The 26784-nt window shown below is 40.1% G+C and overlaps 1 protein-coding gene across 3 annotated transcripts in view; it reads right to left on the bottom strand.

Annotated features, from left to right (window-relative positions):
* Window positions 1-26784, bottom strand: part of Grin2b (glutamate ionotropic receptor NMDA type subunit 2B) — a 408651-nt gene that overhangs the window by 73389 nt on the left and 308478 nt on the right. The window lies entirely within an intron of this gene.

The following is a 26784-nucleotide window of genomic DNA, read 5'->3' on the forward strand; positions in this document are numbered from 1 at the left end:
TGACTTTGTTTAACTAGAGAAATCAATAGGAAGCAACAAATTGTCAGTACTTCACAAACCTTTACGTGATTAGGCATTTCTGTATTAATGCAAAATTCAAACTCTTTTTGTTGTTGTTGTTTCTCGTTGCCTGCATGTAGGTTTCCAGCGGGTGTCTCCTTACATGGGGATCATTTCTCCCTCTACCTTACCCCACAGTGCTTATGATGTCCATATCCAAATTAATCCTGTAATTCACAGCCTTTGTTTCATTGCATCACTAGCACATGGATAGTGATTTAGTGTCCTGGCTATTTTGTTTGGCACCTGCACAGTCTCTCCCTGGTACTATGTTTCTGATTAGTTTTGTTCTGAGTGTGATATTTGCAAAATAAATAATATTTTGCCTCTTTGTTCAGAATAATGCATCAAACCAAATACTTGTGCTGTGTTCCATACATAGATATTCCTCAGCCGAAGATGAACTAAAATCTCAATAAATCCATTAGAAGTTGAATATCATAAGTTGAAAATGCATCTAATAAACTGAGACCTACAGAATACTATCACTTATTACCTCGGTGGGCTATAGAGTGGCAGCTGTTCACTCTCCTGATCTTGTGTCTGGGATCTGTGGCTCACCGCCACTGCCTAGCATCATGAGAATCACACCGCAAATCACCAGCCCAGGAAAAGTTCCAAAATGGCTGCTACTGAATGTGCATTGCATCTGCACAATCATAGACATGAAAAATCATGAGTCAAGTAAATCAGTGACTATTTGTAACAGATGTCTCTTCGCTGGTAATTTTAATTCTGTTCCAAGTCTTGTTTTTCCTCATATTGATAATACTATTTATTTCTAAAAGAGGAATTATTAAATGACTTCCAAGACATGCAGAGTTAGAAATGGCCTCTGCCCCAAGCAGCCATATTTACTCCTATGGCCAAATCATTATTAATGTGCAATAGTGTAGAAAGGGTTGCAAAGCCCTAACAAACTTTTTTGTTTGTTTTTCAGTCCTATCAGGTTCCCTCAATAATACCTTTTGATTATTTCCCTTTAAATCCTAGGGTATTATCTCCTGCCTTCATTACTAGCAGTGTTTCCCAGAGTAGTTCAGCAGCCCATTGTGGAATTATTTCAGAAAGCTTCCAACCTCACACAAGGTTTTCTCCAGAGCTTGTCATGGACGTCACCATCAGGTGATTTTCTTAAAATAAAACTTGGTCACAAAATCTCTACTCAAAAAATCTCAGTAACCTCTCACTGCCCTCAGAGTTGTACCTAAATATCTCATTGAGATTATTAAGATCTGTGCACTAACCCTTGCCAACCCTGATATGGTTAAATTCACTATTTTCAATGATGAATCCCTAGTTCAACTCAGAAAAGGAAGCTGTGGGTATAGAAATTAACATAAAGTAATCAGGAACAGATTGCAGCAAACTAGCTGCAGTGTCTTTTCTGACAGACTTACTCTGTCTGGAGGGAAAAGATGTTGCAGACATAACATTTTGCCTAAGTTTCTCCTGACATTCTTGTGAACAAGATGAACTATAACATGGATTATTGCTTATTTTGATAGACTGGAAAAGAATTAAATCTATATCTAAAAAAAGAAAAATTGTTTAATGAATCAATGCCAACTGGGAAGATGTGTTTAGTGACATATCAAGGGACCCTGCTCTTAGAAGTGGCCTATATAGTGTTCCAGAAAATGAAATAAAAGTCATGTTCTCAAACTCAGAGACAACACAAAACTAGGCAGGATTGAAGACATAATGCACTGCAGAGTTGAGTGTGGAAGAAACAAATTAATTCAAATAACAGACTGAACCAAATGGAATGAAATTCAACAGTATTTATGCTTAAAGCCTAGCATTCAGATTGTTCAAAAAGCAACTGCACAGCCCTGGAAGGAAGGTATTTCAATCAACAGCAGACTATAAAAGCTATTGCAGCAACAAATGTTGTATTTATAGACTTACAGCGTCTAGCACATGGGGTGAAGGGAGGGCATGATGATCCCACCCTGCTCTGTGTTCATCATTCCACAGCAGGAAAACTAAGTTCTGATCCTATAATTCCACAATCTACTGATTTTTAAAAAATATGCCACTCTCATTTCCTCAACAATAATCTGTTCATGCAGTTTTGCTGTAGCACATTCTTTCCCAATTTCCTACCATGCCTGATGAATCATAGTTTTGCTCCATGTCATTTCAGTTCAATCAACAATACTTGCACACCAACATTGTGCCAGGCAGTGGGTTAGGTGCTGGAGATCACAATATGAGGTGACATTTATTAAGTGAGCATTAATCAAACTTGTTTAGTAATCTTATTAGTCATCACAGCAAACCCGTCAGATAGACTCTCAATGTTTCATTTTATAGAGGGGTTGATAACTTTCCCAAGATCCCAAGGTAAGTATTGAGTGTCTTGTCAGGATCTGAAGCTTGAAAGTCTGACTCTACAGCGTGTGTTCCTACCCACTAGGCTGCACTGCTGAGTTGATAATTAAGGAGCAAGGCATGGTTGCATCCTCCAAGGACATTCTTGAGGGGAAGGATTTCATCTATTGTCAATAACATCTTTGCTAATTACTGGCACATGAAGTATAATTACATATTCTGGCATTCAGAGTAAAAGTGATCACTTCCAAAAGATCAAGAGAAGAGTCTCGCAGAGACCTTTATCTTTAATCTGGGCTTGAAGCACAAAGGATCACTCTTTAGGTGGAGAGTTCCTCATTTGCTAAATTAGTTCCGTTTCCTCCTCCTTAAGAACTGTTCCCTGTAGCAAGATGATCTTTATCAATGTTGAATGCCAACTAGATTGTGCTCATTTCTCCCCAAGTCTTTGTTCAACGGACCTGGTGTGGGCATCATAGAATCTGGCAAACACTACAGATCAGGCCTTCCTCTGTCCCTGCCCCTTCAGTAAGCTATTAAATATTTACTAGCTCACACTGCCAACAATAATCAAATCATTCATTATTTTGTGCTATTTATTACTTTAACAATGTTTTAAAACTTTCTAAGTGACTTTTTAAACTAAATTCCAAACATATCACTAAATATTTCCGAGGCCTCAGGTAAATTTTTAAAACTCTCTGAGCTACAGTTTGTACATTTGTAAGACAAGGTGAGTGCATTTCTAAGATGCCTTGTATGAAATTCATAATTCCATTTTTGCTTCAGATCAAGGGCTCTCTACGGCACTTCTACAGAGTAGAGCACATGGAAGAGGTGTTCTTAGTAGACATTCTCTGAAGGAAGGGCAGTATCTGATTTGTTCATACAAAGGTTTATTTTTACTAAGCCTGTTTTCTCAAGGATGATTGCACTCAGATGGAAAATTAACAAATTCATGGAAGACTGAAAGGAAGAATTTTTTTTTGAAAAATAACTACTGTGAGTATCAGATTCATAGTGCCAAAAAAATAGAACTCATGTTAGAGCACATGTTTAGTATCTCAAATTCCTGTGTTTTTTGCTTTTTGTTTTCTTTTGCTGTCCTGGGTGTTGAACCCTAAGCTTCACTCATTTTCGACAAGTACTCCAACACCAAGCTACATTCTTGGCCCTACATCAAATTCTTTCTCTATGAAGCCAATTGTTGACTAATTAAAATTAAGTCAAAAGGTACATATTAATGTAGAATAACAAGGTTTCAAGTAAGTCTTCCTTCAAAGGGAAGGAAGTATTTCAAGTGGAAAAGTTCAAAGCAACCATAAAGAAAACAGAGAGAGGGAAGCTTGAAACTGAGAGCAAAAGTCTTGAAGGCTTGTCTAGGATTCCAAAATGGTGGGCATTTGTAATCCCAGAAATAGAGAATAGTAGAACGTGAAGTTAACAGGAGGTCTTTCAGAGAAAATCCAGTGAGGAAAAGCTGAACGAAGCATTTATAGGTAAGATTAAAGTGTGATCAGGAAAAATGAAACCTTAAAAAATAATGAAGAAAAAGTCTGTGAAACACTGAACACCTTGGAGATAAATACTAAACAAATGGCATCACCACAAGCACGTTAACAGAAATACGTCTATTAAAAAATTCAGTTATCTGCCACACTGATATTTAAAAAATCTCTTGAGGGCTGAAATCATCTTTCTCAAGAGAGAAAGAAAAAATCTTTGTTTAATGTTCTCCAAAAAACATGGAGTCATTGCTTAGGGTTTCTGGTTTGGTTCCTTTGGTACCAAGTGAACATCTGAACAGGGAGGGAAGTTCCCCTCCAAAGTAACTGTCTCTTCCAAATCTGCAGCGTCTGAAAGGGACCTGGTCTATGAGTCTTCCTTTATGAAAATCCTAGTGACAAATCTGTGGTGGTTTCAGGCTTCAAAATCCTTCTGCTGCCAAATTTCCTTTATTATTAGCAGGGGGAATGGCACTGATTAGCACCCTGACAAGGCCACACATAAAGAAAAACTATAGGGACTGTGTTCATCTCTGAAGGCCCTGGAGTTTGTCCCTTCCTTACAACCAGTCGATGTGCACAGCAGAGTGATGTGTGAGAAGGGAGGAGGGACCAGGCAGTCACTGCTGCCACAGCAGTCCTTGCACAGATAAGCAAAGGACATCAGTCTCCCCGAGCTGCCTCTCTCATTGGTACAGAAAGTCATTTTTTAAGATCCTGGAACAAAAGCACTTATTAGAGCCTCTTTAGGCGTCAAAGGTTATTTTTCAAAAATCAAAGCCTTTTTGTTTCTTGCTTGAGATGACATCTGGATCTAACACAAAACACTTGCTGCTTATTTCAAGCCTTCATCTGACTTTTAAAATGCAAAATGTAAAGTTACATGTTATTTCCTTGGGCAAGCGGAAGGAACACGCACAGTGTCTCTGCAAGGCAGCTGAATTTTGCATTCTCTTTCTTCCCAAAGAGATGCAAAATTCAGTGACTCTCCCCAGCCACATGTTGGTGCTGCCCCTGGACAGGCCAGAGACTCCTAGTAGCAGAAATCTATAGCAATCTGAGGGTATGTGCCCATTTCTCCACGTTGATGGCTACACATCTTCACTGTGAAGATTTTAGAAGTCTGAGTGTGTGGTAGTGCTTCATTTTGCTCAAATTTTTACTTGTTTTCCTGTACCCATTCTTCCCCATATTTGGTAGCTAAGTGAACTTTCTAGCATACAGCAATCCATTTCTGTATCTACTCAAAATACTTCTATAAAACGAAGACATACATGCAAGTGTGTGTGTGTGTGTGTGTGTGTATGTGTGTGTCTCGCTAAGTAGATCACAATAAACACCTTCCTCTACCACTTGCATTTCTCACTTCATTAAACAATATATTTGCTTCCAACTCATCAGACAAATCTAGCTCCTTTCTACAACACCACAGTCACCCATATTGATGAACTTGCCTTGGTTTACTCAGCCATACCCCTCTACATAAATATTTAGGGTATTTAAAACATATATGTTGGCTTTTCAAAAGCATCGATTTCCAGTAATGGAAAAGCAAACTCAGAGGGCACATATGGGTTCTCTCTGTCACTCGTACATAGAAGTTCATATCAGTTAAAATCACTACTAGCAAAGCACAAGAGTGCTGTTTGCTCACATCCTCACTGGTGGCAAGATTTTGTCACAGTTAAATGTTTGCTAATCTGGGGAATGAAAAACGGCTCTGATTTTCATCTCCTTGACTCATGGTGAGGGTGAGCAATTTTTCCACATCTGTTTTCCTCTTCTGCCCTCTAGCCGCATCCCTTACTTAGTTTTGATTGCTGTTGTTAGTCTTTCTTATCTATTAGTGGCAAAGAGTTCCTGGCATAAAGGTGATAGTAACCCTTTAGGAGTCAGATCTGCTGGAAATCCTGCTCCTACTCTGAGACGTGTGTCCTGACTCTTTTTACTATAAAAAAATTTTTACTTGTTTTTCTTTTGAAACCAAATGTGTTTTTTTAAAATAGAACCTTTGATTTCCTATTTTACTTTTTTGAAAAATCCACCAAACAGGCATAGTGGCCAACATTTATATTCTCAGCACTCTAGGTAGCTAAGATAGGAGAATTGCAAATTCAAGGACAGCCTATCCAACTTAGGGACTTAGTGATACCCTCTCTGAAAATAAAAAATTAAAAAGGGGGCTGAGGAGGTAACTCAGTGAGAAGACCCTGGCATTAATCTCTAGTACTGCACCAAGAAAAACAAACGCTCTTCTTCAAAATGTCCCTCTTTTGTTGATCTTTCTTAGTATACCTTTTGCATTTAATTTTTGGTATTCTGTGTGTGCCACAGATACAGCTTTGTGGCCTGCTATTCTGCACAGTCTCTTCTGTATTCAGCCCTTTCCGCTGCCTGGGGGCTGCACTCTCTTCTATGTTTCTGGAATATTCTGTACACTTCTTGACCCTTCTCTAGCATCATTAGTTTCACGATATAGTCCCTGATCACTGCAGCCAGGAGGAAAAACAGCTGTCATTTGATATCCCATAACAATTTTGTGGGTCAACCTCTTCCTTAAGCTAGCATATTAAAATTTTAGCTTTATTCTAATATGCAAATGTATGCTCTGAATGCATTTCTAAGTGCCTGAGGGCAGAGACCATATTATTTTACCTCTTTTTGTCCCCTCATAGTGGCATATCCAAGTGTATTCTCAGTAATTACTGAGTGATAACCCTGAGGAAAGAATATACATCATAAGTTCCCCTGCCCCAAATTTCTGCTAGACCCTTCCAGCATTCCTCCATGGAAAGGTGCAGGAAGTAAACCTGCCCCAAACACATCTTCCTTCTGTTTCTCTTTGACTTTCTGCATAGACTCAATGCCCCCAGAGCCACGGCAGAATCTGTGCTCTGTCTAACAAAGCCACTGGTGCAGCCTGATGCTCCTTCTGCTAATCATTTATATATTCAGGGACCTTTATGTTGACAAGTCTCGAGTTTGGAAAATGTGCTCAAAGACATTAATTTTCATATTCAAATTTTGATCCATGACTGCCTTTGGCCTATTCTTGCATCCCCACTTTCAAAGTGAAGCTCTGATATGCCCAAGGGATGCCCACCTGGCTAGCTCTGCCTGAACCTTGTAGCTCTTTCCCAGTAACACAGACATCTCTGTCACTCAGAGACTCACATGCCAGCCCTGTGACTCCTGATTCTCTAGGAGAGCCCAGGGTTCCCAGGGAGCTGTGCATATCCATCGCTGCTTCTGGTCATCACTCTCTAGGTGATTCTTGCTGTTTACACACCCTCCCTCTGCACCCTCTGCTCTGAAGCATGAAGAAATTGGGAAGCAGAGCAGGTGGGGAAGAACTGGGTGTCAAGAGTGAAAGTTGTTAATTTCTCCAGCCCCAGACAGCAGTTAGGGTCATTTCAGATAACACTCCCAATAGACATGTGATAATATGATAATCTGTCAGGCAGTTCTTGTACTTATATCATTCATTGTCACTGACTCCCCAAAATAGTAGACATTGTTAGCTGCCCTCAGTGTAGACTAAAACACTTAAGGCTCATGGAGGGACCAAGTTTTTATTTTTGGCCTATTTGACTCTAGTAGCCTACATTTCTTTTACCATGTCATATTGTCATATTGACTTCTGTTTTCTTCACAACTCTGCTGTAATCGGAGAGTAGAAGAGTTTGTCTCATCCCCATGATTTCTCATCCTGACACCAGTTTTATAGAAACCCTAATGGCTGTACCCAATCAGTTCATGGCAAATGGTAGCTGAAGTTTGTGGTGGGGCCAGATAGGCAGAATGGTAGCAAATGGCAGTAGACTACACAGTACTGACAAGTTACGTGATCTTTCATGAGTTATGTAACCTTTCTGTGCCTTGCCTGTACTAGTTGATGCAAATAGTTGCTCTTTTATCCTTCTCCTCTACATTATTACTATTACTATTAAAAGCATCAGCACAACCCTTACTGTGGCCAACTTCTCTCTTGAAATATGTTTTTCCCATGAGGTGAGAAGGAAATATTAAACAAACTCCGACTTCCCAAACTTATAAGTCAATACATTTCAAAATGTCAAGGTAAATCATATGCATTTCTTTTGTTTTCCTTAAAGCATAAGCAAAAGAAATAGAAATCCTAGGAATAAAAATAGTACTACTGTTCAGCTTGTTCAGATTTATCAAAGGCCTTCAATCCAAGGCATTCTGATGGGTTCATGCTGCCTATAAATCCCTCCCCAGAACAAGATAGGTATTTTAGAAAGAGCTTACTTCCTTTTCATCAGAGCATTCTGTAAATAGTTTGCTACACGGCTTAAATACACTGACAGATTTAACATGGTTTCCTGAAGTAGCTGATCCCTTCCTGGTTCAAGGGGTCAAAACCTCCTAAGTCCCAACACACCATTCTTAGAAAGCCAATCATCAGAGTCTCTGGGACTGATAGGAGTCCAATTACTGAGAACAAAGCTCTGCTATCTCCCCTGTGTACCTCCTTCCAGAAAAGGTCCCTCCTCTGGAACACCTAAACTGAGCCTTGAGTCATCCTCTGGGACATGCAGCACCTCTTCCACCTAGCACCATGCCTAATTCTACTCCTTCCATGTCCACCTCCTCCTCCAACATTTGGCCGTGGACAGCAGGCATCATGCCCAAGGCCTTGACTTGCTCCAGAGCATAGCTCAGCAGGGATGCTGGCTGGCTGATTGGTAGGCAATGAATGGACTGTCAGGTGCTGTTATAATCTACTTAAGGGGCTGGGTCACTGTTTGCATCTGGTTATCTGATGCTAATGAACTGACATAGACCTAACTTTACTGTCTACCTTTAACCTCAAATGATAGTTGTAAACTTAGAACAAATGTGTGCAGTGGCACACCATCCTAATCTGTGATTTCTTGGATTAGAGCACTGCTTTATCAAGGTCTTCACTTGCATTTATGTATAAATGGGATGTATGCACTTACATGTATTCATTCATTTATGCTCTTCACTTATTATATTTTGATTTGCCATGTTAGTTAAGAAAATAGGCTTTAAGTTTCAAAGGCCTAATTTGAGCTTTGCCTTTGTCAATGTTAGCTGTGTGTGTCTTGAGCAATTTGCCTAAACTTTTAAATTCTGTGTTGTGACTGCCTACCATTTGTGTACCAACCAGCCATCATGAGTTTCTCTCTTTTAATTTGCTTTCTCTCTCTAACTCTCTTCTTATTTCAAGATCTCCTTTTCTTATGAACTCATCTTCCTGAATTTCAGCCACATAGTCTTGTGGAAGTCACCATAATATCTTTCATTATATTTCCTGCTCCACCCTGAATTCAGTCATAGGTGAATGGTTGGGTCACATCTTTTGGTTTCCTACCTCAGGGATAGAGAAGGGTAAGTTTATGTCATTTTAGTAGCATAAGCTATGACTCGTAAGACTCAGCAGCTCTGGGGAAATGTGTTTTGTAACTGTAGAGAAACTTGCCCAAGTAGAGAGAAGAATGAAGCCAGTGGCCACAGAAAAGTAACTGCAAGTGAGAGAGGGAAGGACATTTACAAGAGTGTCAAAGGCCTGGCTTATAGCCTTTATGAAGGCTCTGTGTCAGTCCTGTTAGTGATTCTGTTGAGACAATCCAGCGTCCTTAGGACAAATTGGTCTTTTGCTTAAGCTAATTCTAGTTGGGTGTCTATTCTTCATAATCAAAACAGCCTTCATAATGTACTGTTTATCTCATCCATAAATAGCAACAGATAATAAGTATCTTTGTGGGGTTTTTGGTGAAAATTAAATGAAACAGCATTCATAAAGTACTTTGCAGAATCTCTGGAACATGCTGAGCTCTGGGTAAATGACAGTAGCTGTGCTGCTAGTAGTGGTATTTACCATCATCAACTTTCTATGAATATCTCAGGAGCTAAGAAGTAGATTGGGTCACCCGTGAGAAGCAGATTCCATGGCTATTCCTAAGCAAGTGCCTCCTGCTTCGGGTCAGTAGAAGGAGTAACAGGAGTCGGCCCCTCCAGCTTGCAGAGTTTTGGGATTAGAGGAGGCCAGCCATCTAGAGCTCCTGCTGTACAGACAGTGACCGAGGGCTGAATCTTCTACCTGGTCCCGAGGCCTGCAGGGCTTTCTAGGACAGTCACAGAGTCTCCGTTGTAGCCAGTCTTACTCAGCAAGCCATTTGGCGTCTCCTACTGCCTGGTCCACATGCCAAGACCTGCTGCCAGGCCAGTCATTTACTTGCTTTCTATCTCTCCTTCTGCTCTCCATGCACCCCTTCCACAAATCCTTAGCCAGGATTAAGTGCTCATAACCAGAAATTTCCATAACACCTTTAGAGTTCTCTGGGCCAAGAAAGTGGCAAAAATCAGATTTAAGCCTCTGTAGTCTGACACTGAAGAAAGACTTCAATTGTTTCCATTTCTTTGTACATGAATGCAGAGAAAATTCTAAAATACATAATGCAAATGCCCAATACATGTACTGATCCTGTGTAACTCATCTATCCTGCTCTCCCTTGCAGCTCTGTGTGCCTGGGTGTCACCATCCAAAAGGCACTGATTTATTGTAGGGAGCCAGAAGTGATTATGCTGCTCTTCAAAGGCTGCTTACTGGACTGATTCCCCTACTGCTGTGCCCTTGGACTCCTGACCCATTTCATTACACTCTTTGTCATGGCCCTTCTCTGAATTTCAAATGTTTTCAGTATGTTTCAAGAAAAGCATCTTGGTAACACACACAAATATTCTCGTATATTTTAGAGTCAATAAACTAGCAGTTCTATCAAATATATCTAAAGGCACTAATGAAAAGTGATGCAAATTGTCATGCATTTAATAAACCAGCTAAAAAAGGAATACCAGGCTTTCATTCAAATTTTTAAGAGCTAGAAGAAGTAGCAGGACCATGACATGAGTTTGTAGAAAGCTGTTTTGATCACTGCAGGGTGTTCATGCTAGAGTGTCAAGCAGAAAATAATGGGAAGCATTTTGGTGAAGAGACACAGTGCATAAGTATCATGACACTGTTTTCCAGTTCACACATCTGAATGTAAACATCGATAATTATGAATGTGTTTTTCTGGGGCAATGAAGTTTTATCATTTAAAGTGTGATCTTCCAGGAAATCCATGACACAAGGTTGTGAATTTTATGAAAAGTATCAAGGCGTACACATGGAAAAGACACATCAAATTACTGAGTTGCTAAAGGAATACAAATAAGAGGTTAAAATATCTTACAATTTTGGAAGACTAGAACACAAAGACAAGAAAAAGACCTTGAAAGTAGGCCCTGAAAATTCTCCCTAAGTCACCTTCTCAAGTTCATGGAACAGTTTTCTCACTCTTCACTAAGACTATCACGCTGGAACTACAAAATCCCTGACAATGACACCTTCTCTAGAGTGTCTGGGGTTATCCCTCTCCTCCTCACTTCTGTGGACAAGCTTACTTGTTAGGCATGTAGATAATAACTTTTCCTAGATAGACCTCACTATTTCCCAAACAAGGACATCCAAGTTCATTTCATATCACAAAGAAAGCCTTTCAGCTTTTGAGGTTGGAAATAGCATCCATTCTCAGGCCCTCTACCTCTTTCTTGCCTAGATTTGGGTGCTACTTCTGTTTCCTCTACTTCCAATCTTGTCTTTCTCCAGTTTATCCTCTGCCGAGTTCCCAGAGTCACTTCTCTAAGCTGCAGCCCTCACCTCTTTCTCATTCTTCTCAAAGCCTGCCGATTCCTCCCTTCCACCTACAGATTATATTAACCACCTTGGAAAAGAACACACTGCTTTCCACTTCTTCTCCTTTTCTTTCCTTCCTTTTCCCCTTTTCTGCTGTTTCCCGTCCTCCTTGCCTCTTTGCTTTTTATCTCCTCTTCCTCCTCCTTCATTTCCTTTTTGCTTTCTCCCTCTTGCCTTTTCTTGTCTTCTCCTTCTTGTCTTCCTTTCTTTGTTTTTTTTTTTTTTTTTTGGCACATTTCTTCATGCTTCCTAGCCCTTTCATTTTATTTAATAATAACATAGTATGCTTTATCCTAATTGAGTGAATTTATTCATGCTGCAGTGCTCTGTTCTAAACCTTGGTCTTCTGGATAACACCCTTTGATGGTTAGGATACAGCTCAAGAAGCCTTTGCTTAACAAACCCCTAAACTAGATTGAGGAGTGAGCTATCCCTCCTTGGGATTCCAAAACACCTGTACACATCTAAATCACTGAACTTGTCATTTGTGTTATATGTAATTTTTTATGTGTCCAATCTCTTCCAGTGAGATGTTTAATGGCAAGGACAGATACTGTTTTCTTATATCCCTGTGACCATTAAGCACACCACCATATGTCAACCTGACTGGATAATGAAACACCTAGCAGATCACTAAAACACAGTTCTGGATGTGTCCATGGGGTATTTATAGAGCTGACTGACGTGTAGGACAGCACACTGACGAGAGAAGACCCACTCTAATTGTGGGTGGCACGAACCAATAGGCTTGTCCATTGGGTGTAACAAAAGGGAAAGAAAGGAGGAAGTTGGTATGCAATTTTAAAGAGCTCCATTCTGCCTAAACAGGTGCATTTTCTGTAGCCAACACTGTGGACATCAGACTCCAGTTTCTTCAGTTTTCCAATGCAGACTCACAACTCTGATTCTCTAGGAAGTTTTCAGGCCTTTGGTCTCACATGGCCGATATCCTTGATCTCTTTTGTTTGCAGCTTACAACTGCTGGACTGAGGAGTTACTAGATCCTCTGACTCTATAATGTGCAGATAGCTATTGTGAACTCCTTGCCTCTGATGCTCTAAGTTATATTTATAACTATATCTATCTATGGTATGTGTGTTTGTGTATATTCTATTGACTCTACTCCTCAAGAGAACTCTAACCAATACAATCCCCAATGTCCCTAATGCCTAACATAGGAAATATTACCAACTGACACTAAATAAATGTTAGGTGCGCAAGTAAGTAAACATGATTTCAAAAGGAAAACCTCTGTCCAGCTAACAATAGATGATGATTCCATGATGACACTAGCTAATATGTATTGAGCATTTATTGTATGTCAGGGACTATGCTGTAGAAAACACGCATTATCAAATTTAATCCTTACAACTGTCTCATAAGATAAGTGAATAACATTTTTATATTCATTTGTGGCAGATTGTTATATAAGTGGCACCTAATGAATCATACATCCCTGTGTCCATGCCTTTGTGAAATAATTTGTCACATTAACTCTGAGTTTGGCTTCATGGCTTGCTTTGACTAATAGGACATCAAAAACTGTGACACACATAGACTTGTGAGTGAAAGTGCAACAGGGCTCATTCTCTTTGAATGCTGCCAGAAATACTGAAAAAAACTTGGTTAGCCTCCTGGATGAGAAGCAAACACATAACATGAGGCCCCACTGAGAACCATCAAGGAGCCAGACACAAGAATGGGGTCATTTTGATTATTTGTCCTGGATTGAGCCTAGATGACTGCAGCCAGATGGATGAGCCCCTGTGAGACCCTCAAGTACCACCCTGCTAATCCCAGGTCAAACAGCTGACCCAAGAAGAATGAGTGAAAAATGCTTTGAGTCATTGAGTTTGGTGGTGGTTGCTATACAATAGGAGTTAAGTGACCTATATTCACCCAAGGAAAATGCTACACCAATCAGGCGAGGACAAGGGAGGAGCTAAGAAGCAGGAAGACAGGTGGAATCAAAAGACAAAATAGCTCAACTTTCTTTAGAGCTTTTCAATGAATGAATAAGCAGTACAGATGTAAGTCTGTTTTCATTGCAGTCATGTTGAAATGGTAGTAAACACAGAGTTGGAAGTCCTGGATTTCAGGCTTAGAACTTCCACTGACAAGCCTTGGGGAGGTTACAAATGGTTTAATCTCTGCTAATCTCAGTCTCTTTACCATCAAAATAGGGATATCTATATCTATATATATATAGATATACCTTTATATCCTACTTTGCTATGGTTTATATCTAGCTGTCCCCCCAAGAGTCTTATGAATACAAAGGCAAGAATTTTGGACAGTGACTGAATTATGGAGGCTTGTAGTTGACTTACTATTAGGAGGTGAGACCTGGACAGAAGAGGTGGGTTATGGACAAAAGTGTGGCCGGGCAGGGTTTATCTCCTTCCCCAGCTCCTCTTTTCACTCTTTCAGCTTCTTGCCTACCAGGCCATGAATCTCTCTCCTCTGTTATGTATGCCATCCTGCTTGGAACCAGCCAAATATGGACTGAAGTATAAACCAAAATAAAATTCCCCTCCCTTAAATTTCAGGTGCTGGGCATTTAGTTCCAATAAGAAGAAAAGATGTACTACTTCTACTAATCTTTCAGGACTACACTAGAGAATTGAACATGTATCAACTTGTCTAAATGTTAAGTACTTATGCTACTGAAATTTATTAATAACCTTGGATTACAATACTTACTAACAGTGTAATCACAAACCAAGGGTTAGTGAACTCGAGAGGGTAGAGGCTATTGAGGGATTCAGCGGTCAACATGACCCCATGTATCAGGCAACTTTTCTCCACTGGGTTTTACAACCCTTTGAACATAAGTAGTTATTTCTGCAATTTCTTTAAAATTTTTAAAATTTCTATCAGTGCATGTGCACTTCTTTTATGAGGTGCTATCTTATGCAACCCTTGTATCCCCTTCCACCTTACTTCCAGTGTCTATAATCCAGTTCCCCATCACCCATGATGGTCAGAGAGATATCTGGGCTTAAATAAAAAGCCAGGAGAATGAAGTCATGTCCAGGCTGTTTTGACTAGCCATGGGACCTTGCAAGATTGACTGTCTGTAAAATATGAAGGGTCAATGTTTGCCAAAAGAGAGGGTAGAGAAAGATATGATAATGTATATGGATGTGGCTTGAAACTAGCTGCTCACCACAGAGACAAGTTGGGAAGAGTACCCTCATCGAGCAAACCATATCCAGGATTTGGAGGGTACCAATGATATGCCAGGCACTGTACTGAGCAACAGACTTTATTAGGGAAAATAGGAAGCTGACATTTTGAGAGGTGAGGTAATTTTCCTGAAGCCACATAATTAATAAATGGCTCAGTTGGATTCAAATCCTTATCTACCTCATTCCAATGCATATTGCTGGGCAGCCTCCAAAAGAAAGCTCCTCTGCCTGTAGGACAACAGAATTATTGGCTAGGTAGTTTGCCGTTAAATAGGGTCACCAGCTTGTGGCTAAAGAAACAGATGATGAAAAAAGTGCTGGGGGAGAAAACGCCTGTTTACAAACACAGCTTAATTAATTAGTCAACTCAGATGAGGCAGAAGAGGCGGGTTTCCAGATGTCTGACATAGAGAATTAATTAACAGAAAAGCACCAGTCCTCAGGCCTTGGGTTCATGTCCAGAACACATGGTGGAATCAAATTTCTAAATTGCCTTGGTGACTCTCACCTTAACTAAATCTCCCCTTAATTTAAGCCACTAAAAAAAATCTTCATTGAAAATGACAACTAAACTGTAAAAGCTCTACTAACTATAGCTTAAAATAAAGCTCATTAGAGAAGTTATAGAAAGTTCCAGCACTTCCAGTTCAAGTTACAGTCAGAATAAAATTCAGGTGAAGTTAAGCTACACCCCACTCACACTGTGAGACTGCAAGTCTATACCTACTTCCTGTGCTAAAGAAAATGGAAACCACAGGCAACACTTCAAACTCATCAGGAAAAGCCACCACCCTTATCAACTATTTCTAGGGTAGTAAGAATACTAGGGTGCCCAGATCACTGCCTAAGTCTTGGACTTCATTTTGCTTTACGGGACTGTTTATGAAACAGAGTGAAGTCTTTTCAACTGACTCATTTATAAATAGGAAGTCCATGTGAATCTGTAGGAATCAGAACAAAATGGAGTTGTGCTAATCCAGGAAAATAGATAATCTGGTCCTTGGGAAACTCGATGGGTCGAAGTCACTTTCCAGGAAAGAGTTCTTTATCTGCTTCCTATTAACATTTTCTGGGGGATCTAAAAGCCTTCCTAATTTGTTGTTTACATATTTATCAGTGAATTTCCATGTCTTCTGCAGTTGTTTTGGACTCTCCTTTGCCTAATTAAGCAAGGAAGTTAATGAGGTATGAAGTCACTTTGTGTCACACAGCAAATAGAATATGAGGTACCTGGAGGAAAGGGTCAGGGCAAGGAGTCGAGTGAGGGTAGAGAGTTGGAGGGTGGGCAGAGGGACACATGAACAAAGTGACATTCCATGGGGGAGAAGAGCATGAATTTACACTGTTAGATGTGGTAGTGGCCAAGAAAGCACCATTGGCTGTGTACTAGCATCACCTGCACGCCACTGCAATGCTGATTCCTCAGCCCTACTTCAGAACAGCTACGTTGGAATCTTTAAGCATGATACAGCCTGAACAACAGTGTTACTTAAAATCTTCCCCCAGGAGATTTTCTACAGGGCACCAGAATTGAGAATCACCCATCTACAGTAAACTGTTGATTTTACTAGAGGAGAAATGAGGAAATATGTTGAGCAACCTTAATCTGGAAATGCAGTATTTGAAATCCTCTCAACTCTGAAATATGTTGGGCACCAACATGGTCTTTGGATAGAGATACTCAACCAGAACAGGAGCAGCAAAGGGAGAGATAGTCAGGTTTCACGGGTGTGAGCTGATATTTCTCTAAGCTGGCCTGAGCCCCTCCAATTACTCATTCATTTACAGGTTTAATCTCGCTTTATGGGAAAGGAGCTCTGGTGGCTGGAATCCTTTACCTTTATGGCTGTTGCCCTGCCACCTACCTGCCTGAGGTCTCCTTTATCAAAGTGGAGGGAAGATGAAAGGTTCAGTCAAGGGTGCTCAAGTGTGATCCCAAGCCTGGAGGCAGGAGCAGCACCCTAAGGGACCATGTTAGAAATGCAAATTGCCAGCTTGCTTCCATATCAACTGAATCAGCAACTGTGGAGGTGGGACTAAGAAATATGGGTTTTTAACAAGCTTCATGAATGTTAACATTTGAGAGACACTGTTCTATATAGTCATTTTTTAAAAATGAGTATTTAAATATACGAAGAAAAGTGAGAGGAGATGGTCCTAGGGTTCATGAGGATACTGCCCCACAATCTAGGATAGAGGTTGACAGTTTACTTAGCAGCAATCAAGAACTGCAAGGCAAAACCCACTCTTTCCATAATGGGGATTTTAATATTTACCACGTATCTCTTGTCTGACCTGCGGCAAATTGGTGGAAGCAAAATGCCTTTTGTTTGTTCAAAGAGATCTGGTGCCAAACTGATAGATTCTCATTTTGAAAAAGTTTCTTTGGCTCCTAGGAGGGAGCTTATTCAGTATCTTTCCTCGTTTCAACTTTTATATTCCTACTGTCAACTACTGATTTTTATATATCATAGTAGATAATCAGAAAGATGCATAAAATAGTGAAAAAGATACCATTTTACTTGCCTTGTGGAATCATAACTCATCCCATGGGTAACATTAAGCACCACCCCCAAGGCCACCCCCTCCTGTTTCTGCTTCTCACTTGGCTGGGATCCCTTCTCAGCGCCTACAACACAGCTGTTGACAGGAGGAATGTGCTGAGATGAGAGAAGAGCTGGGTCACAGCAGATAATCCATTTATGGGTAATAAAAAAATGTGTGTCACACTTCAGTGACCGTATCAGTTCTAAGCTTTGATATGCACCTAAGATGGACCCAAGATGGATTTCTAAGCAAAATGAAACACCCATACGATTAGGCCATGTTTTAACTCAGCCTAGTATACAAGGTAGAAATAAACTCTGTGACCAACAACTCTTTGCCAATTGCATGTACTGTACTAGTCTTTGAGGGATGCCCTGCAGAGATACAGAAGACAATACACAGATTCTGTTTTTAAAGAACTGACAATCAGGTGTAGAAGAAAGCAATACACATGAAAGCTCAAGTTACAACATTCGGTATAATAGCTGGGATAAGCTAACTGCTATAATAAGTCGTCTTGAAAATGCACTATGTTATGGTTTAGGTGTAAATGTTCCTCCGAAGCCTCATGCAGTCATAGATGGGGCTTTTTCAGAGTCTGAATCCAGAGTGTGTGATGCTGGGATTAGGGCATGTGATTACTAAATCAACCCACTGACTGGCTTGGCAACACCCTAATCACTATATCTTGGATATAAGGGACAGAAAGAGGCTTGTCTTATGCCTTACTTGCTTGCTTTTCCGCCTTCTGCTTGCCATGAACCGTCTCCTCTGCAATGCCTGTTTTCCACGCCACACTGCCTTGGAGCCAGCAGATTATGCACTGAAAGCTCTACAAACTTGAGCTAAATAAAACTTTCTCCCTTTAACTTTAGACGTTGGGTATTTTGTCCCAACAACAACAAAAGTAACTGAGACATATTATAATTCCAATCCCACAGAATTTCATTTTTAGTTCATGTAGCCGTATTGAAGTTGGCAGAGTAGCCTCTTCTATGCAGTCATTTCGGGGATTTGTGCCAGTAGAGACACAGCCATCTTCAACATGAGGCTTCCAAGGTCCCTAGGAGGTGTCTGCATCGCAGTTAACAGAGACAAAGGAAGGATTGCTGATAGCTGAGCTTGCTTAGGAAAGTTTTACAGAGCAGACCTGGAAGTGACACTACCCTTCTTTCACATGGTGCTGGCAAGGTGTCAGGTGGCCACACCTGACTGGGGAAGAGGTTTGGAAATAGAGTTCTTGGAAGAAAGTCAAGGAGCTCTGGGTGGACAGCTCACAGCTATGGCCGTATTAGCCATGGTTAAAGGTGTTTGAGGCTGGGAGAATTCTAGGGACAATGATATATCTATACCTATATCTATATCTATATATCTTATTTCACTGGTTCTCATTTTCATGAATTACTTTTGTAATTTCTGAAGACTCCATTAGCTGAACTCCTGGCAACTTCCTTGATTTTTCTTAGAGCTCTATGGAACACTGGACAGTACGATCTACTGCACTGGTAAGTGTTACTGGAGGCTGTGGAAAAATTTAGCAAAAGTGGGGCAGCAGTTTTCAAATGATGTTACTTTGACCTCTTTGTCTCTTCTTTTAAAGGTAATGACTCATTGCTTGATACCCATGCACGGAGCCCACTTGTGTGCTGGCACTTGTCAGGAAGTGATGAGTTTTACTTAGGTGCTTGGGCCAAGAGAGAGTCCAGTAGGGCAGGACACCAACTGTTTCACTCAGCATGAAGGTTTATGTTGAGGTCTGATGGGATGTCAATGCCGACAGTAAGTATAAATATAGAAAATGTAGAGGAATATGTGGGAAATATCTTCAGTGGCAAATAGAAGATAAATGGAACAAAACCATGTGGTGATGGAGAGAAGACCATTTGGATTTTCTCTTGATTTTTACAGAGGAAAGATGTCAATAAACGCTTTCCAAGCACCCTCTGGGTGAAGAAGGGATACTTACCTCCCTTCTCCCTCTCATTACCCTGCCATCACTTTTCCAGGCAGCATCTTACAAGCTCAGAGGTATGGGGAGGAACAGAGAAAGACAGAAAGGCAGCACACATCTGCACTTACACTCCCTGCTGCTCTTTTGCAAAAAGACTTGTTTAATTGGAATCAGCAAATATTTGGTGTCTGCAGTGCTTTTGGGAAGCAGTGGAGAGAAGCACTCATCAAAAAGGTAGAGGAAGAACACAGAATGTAGCCATTTGCTTGCTTTAAGCAAGACATTTGTGCCTCATTTGGGCAGTTAGCAGCAGCCAGGAAATGAATGTGTGCTGAATTTCCATGCATTATGCTGGGAAATGTATGTTATATCATTGGCATTCTGTGGTAAAGACATAAACTCCAGTGGAATCTGCAAGTACTGATACTTGTTACACAAATTCTTGTTCTTTCACTCATCTAGTAAGTATCCCACAACTGGTGTGGTTTGAATGTTGCCACTGAACTCATGTTATAATTTAATCCCTTTGTGAACTATCATGAAGATGAGAGCTTAATTCAATTATAGTGTTTAGAGGTGGGACCTTTGAGAGGTAAGAAACATTTAATGAGGCCTAAGATTGGGCCCTAATCTCATGAGACTGTGGCTTTGTAATAGAAGCAGAGAAAACCTGAACTATGCTTACTATGAGATGTCCTGTGCTACCTGAGAACTCTGTAGAATACCCACTTGCAAGAAGAACCTCCTCAGATGCCCCTACCCAATCATGAACTTGTCAGCCTTCAAAACTGTGAAGAATAAACCTCTTTTCCTTATAAGTTAACTAGTCTGTAGCATTTAATTATAGCAGCAGAAAAGGGGCCACCGCAACAACTGTCAGGAGACAAGAATTTCTAGATGTTAAAGTAGTCCCTGCCTTCCAGAAGTTTACATTTTAGAGAAAGAGAAAGATAAAAAAATATAAATTCATACATCACTTAACAGTATGGATACACTCTGAGAAATGTGCCATTGGCAATTTTATCAATGTATGAACATCATAGAATATAGATGTCACTGGGTGACCCAGTGGTGTCTTGGTTTATAAACTTAATTTCTTCTACAAATTTGGAAAAGATGGCCACTTTTGTGCTTGTATGGGAAAGATGGCCATGGTCATGTTTTTCACCTGATGTAGAGTTTGCAAAGATAAAATTTTGCCAAATGTTCCAATTCTCAAACCAATTTATTTGCAAACAAAATTGTACATGGCACCACTGTATCAAGGAACCACAGCATATACTTAAAGAACTGTATTATACACATGGTCTGTTGTTAATCACAAGGTTACTATGTAGTGTATGACTGAATAACAATATAACATCAGCTATTACAGGCATCTCCAACCCCACAGGGCCATGGATTGGTACCAGGCTGTTAGGAACAGTTGCATAGCAGGTGGGGCAAAGCATCACTGCATTCACAGCTCCTCCCTCTCACTCTCATCACCACCTGAGCTGGCCTTCTGGCATATCAGCAGTGGTGTTAGATTCTCACGGCAGCGTGGACCCTACTGTGAACTGCACATGTGAGAGATCTAGGTTCTGTGTGCCTTATGAGAATCTAACCTTGAAACCACCCCTTACTCCTGGTCTATGGAAAAACCGACTTCCACAAAACCAATCCCTGGTCCTAAAAAGGTTGAGAACAGCCAAGCTAGAGAGAACTGCAATTAAAATAATTAAAGGGAGCTGAGGGCTCAGTGGCAGAGTGCTTGCCTTGCAAACATAGGTCTTAGGTTTAAACTCTGGCCCTGGGGAAAAAAGAATGAAAGATAACTACAGGTGAGAAAGAGGATGGTGTGTGATGGGGGATCAGCAGGATGGTCAGAGAAGTCTTCTCTAAAGAGGTGATATTTGAACAGGGACTATAATAAGGAAAGTCCTGTAACTATCTACCCGAAGGAAGAGGATTGTAGGCATGGGACTCCACAGCATCAAAGAACTTTTGATGACACCTCTCTTTAAGTGTTTCAGCAACAGTATGTCAGCCAGTATGGTTGGAGCAAGGGCCCCCCATGAAGGGTGGGGAGCAATAAGTCTAGGAAATAGGGGAGCCTCTAGGAAATAGGGGAGCCATGGTAAGACTTATGGAGAGTCTGGGTTTGATGGAAACTTGGTGCAGAGTTTGGGGCAAATGACTTAAGTGAACTGTTAGGCTTTGAACACACTACTTAGGCTGCTACAGAGAAAATTGAACACGGTGGGATAGGAGTGGATGCAGAAGGCAAGTGAGGAGATAATGGGGACTTCGAAATACTTTTGGAAAGCAGAAATATTAGGACTTGCTGGTGAATATGATATTGTGTAACAGATAGAGATAGAGATAGAGACAGAGATAGAGAGAGAAAAAGAGAGACAGACAGAGAGAGAGAAATCAAAAATAACCCGGAGTTTGGGGCCTGGGTGAATGACAGTACTAGTTATTGAGACAGAACTTATACAGAAGAGGGATTAGGCCAGGGCCAATACAGACAGTAACAAATAGACTTAGATCAATGCTTAGATCTACTACTTAGGAACTGTGTGACCGCAGGCAAGTTTTATCTGCATCTCAGTTTCAATTTTCATGAAATGGAGTAGTAATAATATCTACCCCACAGAGTTGTTATGAGCAGCAAATAAATTAATAGTGGGAAAGCACTTCGAAGAATGTGTATATATATTATACTGTCAGTAAATATTGATTAAAACGTCACATGGAGGATGGGGAACAGGCTTTCAGAGAAACGCTGAGTTTGGAGACAAGGTAAATCCAAGACTCTAATCATACAGCTCAGCAGAAACATTAGTAAGCAGGCAGGCATGGAGGGTTCAGGTGAGAGTTCTGAACTGGAGACAGAAATCTGGGAGACATTGACAAGCAGAAGATTTTGCAAGTCAAGGGATGATCTTTTTGTAACTGAACAAATTCAGGCAACTGATGAGAAATTATCTGAGTTCTGGCAGCTGAAAAGAAAAAAAGACAGGGTTGCAGGTTAATGTGCAAGATGAAGAACTAATCTAAATTTAGTTAATTCATATTTACACTGAAACCTGAAGAATAAACCTCCTTTTATAATTAGGCACACTGCTCCTCTTTGTATATTTTTAGTCATAATATTTATAGGCCTTAATGAGCAGGTTAAAAATACGAATATTAGATAGGACAATGAGAAAATTAATTACATACTTCTGTATATTTCCTTAAGAAAAGCATCATTTGGTCTTCTTAAGTGAGATAATCTGTCACCAGTAAAGTTTTGGCATCTATGAGCAAATGGAAATGTCACAATTTCCATATAGTTTGCATTTATAGCAAGAAATTGTTCATGGCGTAGTCAGCATTTTCTCAAAAATGATAACAATCATCACAACACAAAGCCTTCCCTAAGTTAATGAATTATTATCCTTCATAACCTGAGGGTAAACAGGGCCTTGATAAAAAGATTTAGTAGTTTTCTTCCCTTCTGAGGACATTAGAGCTTTAATATATGCAAAGAAGTCATAAAAATTAAGCAGCCTGTTCAAATAACCCATCAACTATTTCTAGATTTCTCTCCTTTTATTTCCACCCAGTGTCCCAAATATGTAAGATTCAGGCTCTGCTTATTTACTAGTACTAAGGCGATTGTTTCCTTGACTCAAACAGAGCTTGGTTAAGAGTTTAAGGCCGAACGATGTTAGTGACCTGTAAATAAGTGTGCGTGTCTGAATGGCAAAGAGAATTTAAAGAAACAAGATTAGATTTCTCACTGAAGTGGAAAGGAAGGCTTCTACTCTTCATAAAGCCCTGCTGTCACCTCTCTGCTGCCCCAGATGATAAGAGTTATGCACTTCTTGATTTAAGCCAAAGACAGTGTAAGAGAAAACAAAGTGACATACAAGGTCTGCTCCAAGAAATTGGCCAAGAGCTCCTCTTAATGGCTTTAAGCACACCAGAGAAGGGTACCTCCAAAGACCCTGCTTTTCCACATTCTGTTTCCTGGGGTAACTGAAAAAAGTCTTTGAAAAGACTATAAGAAGTTTCATTATACCTGGAAATCATAAAAATATATTTAAAGATCTGTAAATGCATGGGGTTCTTTTATTCTGCAGGAAGTAAACTAAAGTCAAAATATGTTCACATTCAGGCAGAAGAGCATGCTGAATGAGTATGATGGACTCATGCAAGCAGGCAGAAGGTTATTGGCAGAGACAGGCACTCAGCACTGGCCACTGCCTGTAGGAAATAACCCTGGGGACACTGAGGCCTTGGCTGCAAAGACAGAGTTGGGCTCCTTAATATTCAAGCTGGGCCACAGTCAAAAATACAAGGGTCTTTTTAACTTGCAAGTTAAATTCATCTCCATTTCAATGCAAATCCAGTCCATCTCTATTTGAATGCTCATTTTAAAACTGCCCTGTTTTAAAAATGCATGAACAGAGCACAGAGGTCTGTCTTGAATGCTGAGGAACCACTTGGCAAATGAGGGTGAGGGGAGCTCTTGGTAAGTCGTATCACCCAGAGAGCTGTGCATTCCAGGTGACCTGAGTGTGATAAACCCTGTCCTGCCCTTTCCTGTCTATGGAGATGAAATGGATCTGAGTTTTCTTGATATTATTCCATTCCTGAGCCACTGAGTAAGACAACCTGTGTAAAGATGGTCCCTCTTGTGACTCTGTTGTATCCCTAGGGAAAGCAAAAAGAAATGGAAGATAACAGTTATGGGATGCCTGCTTTCCTGAAGAAGTCCTGAAGGAGATCTGTCATCCAAGGAAGTAAGTTACATTTCTCCACTAAGAAAGGGAACTGATGCTCAGGAAAGTTGAGTCATTTGCCCAAAGGTCACTAGGTTAATAAGCTGGGAGGATCAAAATTCAGATTCTGAAGCCATATTCTTTCTAGAGAAGGAAATCTGATTCATATCATGCTCATTCTACTCAAAATCCCAGCAAATTTCCAGAGCAATGGTTCTTGATTCATAGACTGCAGCAATCACTGAGCAGCACACCCTAGAGATAGCACCTTGGGCAGATCATAAAAGTAAAAGGATTCTGCACTGGTACAGGTAATAGAGGCAGTCATAGCATTCAGATATTGAAGAGACGGAATCTAAAACATGGTAAATCCTGCCACTCTTAGCAGACACTGCGTTAATAGAGTTTTTTGTACCTGAAAACCATGAATGGGTCACTTCTCAATGTTCAATGTCCCATTTCCTTTAAAGTTGCCACACATGTTCCATTTACTGCTCTTTTAATCATGTCTTATTGTCCAATAGACTTTCACAAGGTTCTTTGTGACTCCTGTAAATTCTGCTGTTGTCAGTAGGATCTAGTAGGGCAGAGGAGTGGGATAAAGCAATGTGCCAGGGAAGATGGATGTTCTCGCAATGCCAGGAGACTCATCCAAGCTGACTGTTCTTCTGTGGGGTTCACACTTCCTTCCTGTTTCTCCCTACCATCACTTCTTTTCTTCCTTTTTCTCTGCCATCCCTTTCACTTGCTACATTTTCCAATTATTTCCCACCACTTTCTCCATATGTTATTCTTTACCTCTTCTTGCATTCTTATACTTTTTGAGGCAAATTAGTTGAGTTGAAAAAACACAGAAGCCAAAGTCACACAAACCTGAACCACTTACTGTGCCCTCGGACAGGTAGACATCTGTCCCTACCTCAGTGTCCTTGTCTGTAGACTATAGACAGCCATTATATATGCAATTAGATAACCTAAATTAGATAATTTTCAGGACTTCGTGAGACAGGAGGACATTAATAAGTGATAGACACGCTCCTCCTTTGTCTTGTCTATACATTGCTGTCATCATACCTATCTTCTCTCAAAATTAACACCATCTTCTTTCACCTGTCTCTGCCCCTGGCTCAGCATTTCATTCACTGCTTCTTATTGTGCTACTGTTTCTCTTTGGCAGGATTTTCCTCTTAGCCTTTCTCTGCTGAGTTCACCTTTAAGTGGAAACAATTATGTATTACATAATGTTTCATGTAGATAAAATGCCCATGTCTTGCAGTAACATGCTGGTTTTTAAATGGCAATAAAAATAACATTAAATAGTTCTGGATCATTAAGAATAAGGAACTAAAGGGCCACAGAATGGCCAGTCTTCACTGTACCTCTAGAAACTGAGTGTGTGATGGGAAGGAAGCTACCTACTATGTAGTATGAATAGGTATAGACAACAGTATGTAGCTATTTAGGTAGCCAGAAAAGAATACAGTGTTTTTTTTGTTTTTTTTTTTTTTTTTTTTACATTTAAAGTTCTAAAATTTATGAGAAATATCAGCTACTGCATCTTACAACAGTTTCCTTTTGGTAGACACAGTTCTGGTATATGAAGACTCAGTTAAGGGTAAACCTTCCATAAAAACTTCAAAATCACAGTTCTGCCCAGAAAACATGGAACCCAAACCATATGCATCAACTGCTGTTGTGATAAGTGCTTTTACATAATTACATCATGTTAATTTGAGGTCCTCTGTAACTCAGATACCTTCTGTAGCTCTTAGCCTGACCTGCCACTTCCATGTCTCAGACTTTTCTTGTCTTTATTTTCTCTGAGTTTTTGACTTCCTTTTTGCCCTTGTCTTTACTGAACTTCATCCTGTTAGTTTCTGATTACTGGTCCAATTTGTTGAGGTCATTTCCAATTCTAATCGCATCCCCCAAGGCTTTAGCCTCCACTTTAAATTCAGTCTCATCTACAACTTAATGAGCGTGCTGTTGCGGTATCCAGGCCATTGATGACAGTCTTAACTAGAAGTGGATTCAGGACTGAGCAACACTATTTTTATGTGTTTACTCATCAAGAGAAAAATAAGTGCCGGTGATTTAATGAAGTTCAGCTTAGAAAATATAAAGCCTCCATCCAGCCTTTGGGATCATTCATGTAGAATTTGTGACATTTTTTTTTAATTCAAAGCTATACTTCACTACAACTGAAATTAAAGTAGTTGCTCAAAATATAGCTTTTTTTTTCATTATGTTCAATAAAAATCTCTGTATTGTTGTCATCATTCTTCCCTGAAATCACTAGTATGCGTATACCCCGCCCAGATGCAGGAACACAGGGAAGCAGGACAAGGCTTTGGCGTCTGGTTCCATCTCTGCCATACGTGAATGATCCTGGGCAAGTCACCTCATTTTTCTTAGCCTAGACCTTATCCTCATCAGTAAAAGAGGGGCCTGGATCTGACAACCCTGAATGTGGCTTCCAGATACAAGGATCTGTGATTTGCTCTTAATTAAGGGTCTAATTATTTCAATGGCAAATTACTGTATGCATCTTTTGTCATGACATATATATATGTATATATATATATATATACATATATATATATATATATTGTTTGAGTGCATTGAAGAAGCAAGGGTTAGACTAGATTTGCATGTTGTCAAGAATTTATCAGTCAAGTCTATGCATTCCTCCTCTATATATTTTCAA

This window comes from Cavia porcellus, unplaced genomic scaffold, assembly GCF_034190915.1.
Source record: "Cavia porcellus strain 051 isolate PalLab524CR breed Dunkin Hartley unplaced genomic scaffold, mCavPor4.1 scaffold_27, whole genome shotgun sequence".
Lineage (NCBI taxonomy): Eukaryota > Metazoa > Chordata > Mammalia > Rodentia > Caviidae > Cavia > Cavia porcellus.